Raw genomic sequence first — 4745 nt, 5'->3', positions numbered from 1 at the left:
CTTGTTCCGTTTTTAAAATGCATTTGAATTAACTGGGAAACAAATACTTTCCCTCCTAGCACACTTTATCATGGGTTAGACCTGAATAATAAAATAGTAACATGTATTTGTTTCAAAACCTCATTCCTTGAGATGTCTAGAAGAGAGTGATTTTACTTCAAGGACCTGCCTGCCTCTAGGGTCCAGAAATTACTCTCTCCCAGTTTCACTTTTCCAAACATGGTGCAGATTATTTTTGTTGGGGCAACAGGCTTCCTCTGAGAACCTATCTGTAGCTAGCTAGCAGATATCTAATCTGAAGCAGGAGCCTTGTTCAACTGAGTGTAGATGTACCTGTCTTTAAGCATGGCAGGGCCTTCATGAGTGTTTTTCTTTTGTATGTGTCATGTGTCTGTGCTGTATTAAATAAAAGAGGAATGTACATATAAACCTGTTTGATGCAGATTATTTATTAAACTTTTATATCCTACCTTTCTGTTTAGTAAACTAAACGTGCAAGGTAACTAACCAATATAAATGCATATTTAATCCCAGTAAAAATAAACAGACAAATCCATAGAAAAATGGTGCAGCCAATACTGCTTTAGAGTACAATAAAAGCAAAACCTATCACAACAAAAATTTATTAGTCTCGCCCCAAATAATCACTAAAATTAAAAGATCTTCACAGAATAACAGAAAGCAAGTAGTGGGGCCAAGTGAGCTTTCTGCTGAAAAGAAATCCACTGCTTATCCACATGGGCTGAAAAGGCTCTCTACTACAAGGCCAAAGCAGTGCTTTGGCCAAGGATGTAAGAGGGGGTAGGTTCATCTGGAAGGCGCAGTACTTAAGCCAGGGATGGGGAATGTGTGGCCCTGCAAGTGTTGGACTGCATCTCCCATCATTCCTCACCACTGGCTATGGTGGTTAGGGGTGATGGGGAGTTGCAATCCAGCAACTGGAGGACCAGATGTTCCCCGCAGCTAACTCATGCTATCCTGGTCCTAGGCAGGCTACTGTTTTAAAGATCATGCCACTTTAAATTGGGCCTGAAAGCAGATTTAGAGCCAGAGAAGATAACCTAATAGTGTTATAAACAGCCTGTCAGGTCTCTTACGGGTGTATTCTGTACCGCTGAGGCTTTCAGACATTGCAGACGTACCCCCTATATAGCTCAATACAGTAGTCTAATATGGATGTTACCAAGACGTGTGACTGCTGAGTCAGACCTCACCAGTTCTCCCAGTTTAAGAAGGCCTTTGTCACCTATGCCTTTAGGAGTGGAACTGGATGCGGAAACACCCCCAAGCTGTAAACTTGTCCCATTCACAACAGATTGTACATCTATACTTAGATCAGCTTTATTCCCAACTAACAGTAATTCCTCACTGCTGTGAGCTAGTCTCAGATATGCTGGTGAGTACAGATCTTGTTTTAGAGCAAATCCGGTTTAGATGATGATCAGAATAAGACTGAAGCTGGTTCCTAGTTACATATTCCTAGGCCTGTTTCCTTATCCAACAAGGAAGTGTGAGTGGTCTGAAGGGGCTGAAGTTTATATGCCCCTGCACCCTAAAATAAGCTTTGAATGGGACATACTAAGACAAATGATAATACCTGCCCATAAGGAAGCCATGAATGCCCACAGGGAAACATAGGCTTCCACCTGCCCATAGGAGGGTCCTGAATGCCTACAGAGAAACATAGGCTTCCACCTGCCCACAGGAAGATCCTGAATGCCCACCGGGAAACCTAGGTTTCTACTTAGCCATACGGAAACAGAGGCTTCCACCTGCCCATAGGGGGATCCTGAACGTCCATAGGGAAATGTAGGTAGAAGCCTATGTTCCCCTATGGGCATTCAGGATCTTCCTATGGGGAGGCAAAATCCTATGTTTCCCTATGGGCATTCATGGTTTCCCTATGGGCAAGTATTGTCATTTGTTTTAGTATGTCCAGCTTTGAACAACAATATATCATATACCTCCATGACCAGAAGACAGTCCTGTTTCAGATATACCAGCAGTCTCTATAGCTCAGCCTCTATTCCTCCAGGGCCCACTTAAGAATAACTGGGATTTGAATCCCAAAATAAACTTTGGGTCACCAGTGAATGGCACTGCTACATGGCATACACCTACGGGTGGCTACCCTTTACAAGAGGTATTTTTTAAAAAATATGGTGAGTGGTATATAAATCTATTAAATCTTGAAATGCTAGGGTAAATTAGGAAGTTGCAATGATCAAATCCACTGTAAAGACAGGGTTGCAAAAAATATTTTTTTAAAAAACACGTGCGAACCTGTACAAACAGCAAATACGGGCAAAAAATTAAGATGGAAGAGACCAAAGCTACAAATCCCTCCCTATACACGGATCTGGAAAAATAGTTATTCCCAACTAACAGTAATTCCTCACTGCTGTGAGCTAGTCTCAGATATGCTGATGAGTACAGATCTTGTTTTAGAGAAAAGCCAGCTTAGAAAGCTGACTTTCGACGAAATATGCAAAGGCTGTAAAACGCTTATTCTTTGTAATGCATTTATTTATCAACTAAACTCATAAACTAAAAGCTGGCTTTGGACACTCTTCCTCGCTATTGCCTTTCATCTACGCTCACCAACATGCAAACTCAGATAAATAAAAGCAACAATTCAAGAATTCTGTCTTAACAGCCAGTGAAAGAGACAAGCTCATTCAAAAGAAGGTCAAAAGGGAGCCTCTAGCCCTGCCCTGTTTGATTTATATTCTCCCATTGCTTCCTTTGTATTCCCAAAACTTGCTCCACGCATGCAAGATTCTAATCGGAACCGGAAGTGATGACTACAAAAAAATGCTACACCTTCGAAATCTACCTCCTAGACTTATCTGATTTTTCTATGGGCGCCGTGCGTGCATTGTGATACGCCTAGAATCTGTGATGTAGCTTCCGGTTTTTAAACGTCACAGAATCGCCGAATTACAACGTATAACGTACATAAAAAAGGGTGGGATCTGACTACGAGTTATAATGTGAACTACAATTACACGATTGGAACAAACTAAATTGTGTCAGCCCCAGTGGCCTAATGGATAAGGCATTGGCCTCCTAAGCCAGGGATTGTGGGTTCGAGTCCCATCTGGGGTGGTCTTTATTTTTTCCTTCCCCCGCTCAATTTATATCTTGATGCAGTTTTGAGGCCATCGTGCCCTGGACTTTTCAGTACGTTGCTAGCATTTTACTGTGACTATGTGTAACGTTAGGAAGGCAGAATGGTAACATACTGCTGACTCTGAACTTCTCCAAGTTCTCCTCTAGAGTAGGTTTGTTATTTGGCTTTATTCAAAGCACCGAGGTACATTTGCGGATCTGCTGCGTATTATTTTTTCTAAGAAGCTATACTGCCTTTCAGCGATAAACTCCCTGTGCTACTGTGTAGGTTTTTGGAAATGGAGTTTGAGGTTATATTGAAAAATATAGAGATGTGGTCACTAATACCTGAGCCTGGGGCCAGCGAAATATAATTCCAGCTAATGGTTCCTAATTGAGCCAGATGATACGGTTCGCCAAAAATTTCGTCCTGTATGCGTCATTGGCTGCGTGTCTTTCAAACCAGAAGAAAGTAAAACAAGGATCCATGAAATCAAAAAGGGATCCTCGTTATTTCATTTGATTTTTAAAGAGGAGACCCACAAAACCACCACCATATCATAGAGCACATCTGCCTCCATGGACTGAACCAGAAAAAAGCATGGACTCATGGGAGCAGCCACAGTGCAAAAACATGGATCTGAGGCAGGGATCCCCAGGAATCCTCATGATTTTTACAAATAACATACCCGAAACCACCATCATATCACAGATCACATCTGCCTCCATGGACTGAACCAGAAAAATCATGGATCCGCCACTCATGGGAGCAGCCATGGTGCAAAAACATGGACCCGAGGCAGGGATCTTCAAAGATCCTCAAGATTTTTACAAGAAAAATACCCTCAAATGCTATTATATCACAGATCACATCTGCCTCCACTGACTGGACCAAGGAAATCAGTTCTGCCATTCATTGGCGCTGCCACAGCACAAAAACATGGATTTTGTGATCCTCTGTGATCCAATCACAGTACACATCTGCCTCTATGGACTGAACAAGAAAAATCACCGATCTGCCACTTGTGGGCACTGCCATGGTGCAAAACATGGATCTGAGGCAGGAATCCTCATGATTTTTACATGAAACATACCCTCAAACACCATCATATCACAGAGCACATTTTTCTCCATGGACTGAACAAGAACGTTCAATCAGCCACTCATGGGCACAGCCACAGAGCAATAACATGAATCTGAGGCAGAGATCCTCAGGGGTCCTCATGATTTTTATGAGACAGATACCCCCCCCAAACACCATTGTCTCACAGAGCAAATTTATCTCCACAGACTGAACCAGAAAAATTGCAGATCCGCCACTTGTGGGCACAAGCACGGCACAAAAACATGGAATCGAATTTTATATGGGATCCACATGAAACTATGGTCAAATCATAGATCACGCGGATGCCCATGTACTGAACCAAATTACTGATCCTATACTTGACCGTTCCACTACAATACAAAAGTATTGATTCAAGGCATGCATCCTCAGAACTGAACCTTAAAAATCATGGATCCTGTGATCACTTTTTTAAAAACCCTGGGTTTTTTCGGAATCAGTGAGCATGCTAGGGCATGCTGCCTGTTCTCCTGCTGTGACTGAGAGCAGCTAAATAATCCAGGAATGTCTT

General features: G+C 42.3%; 1 non-coding gene across 1 annotated transcript; it reads left to right on the top strand.

Moving 5' to 3' along the window:
- Positions 1–3035: 3035 nt before the first annotated feature.
- On the top strand, positions 3036–3108 carry TRNAR-CCU (transfer RNA arginine (anticodon CCU)). The gene has a single exon. It is a non-coding gene; the product is annotated as a tRNA-Arg (tRNA).
- The last annotated feature ends 1637 nt before the right edge of the window (positions 3109–4745 follow it).

Source organism: Heloderma suspectum, chromosome 7 (genome assembly GCF_057233095.1).
Source record: "Heloderma suspectum isolate Gila_16-S chromosome 7, 16-S_ref, whole genome shotgun sequence".
Classification (NCBI taxonomy): Eukaryota; Metazoa; Chordata; class Lepidosauria; order Squamata; family Helodermatidae; genus Heloderma; species Heloderma suspectum.
This window is presented reverse-complemented; position numbering and strand designations above follow the sequence as displayed.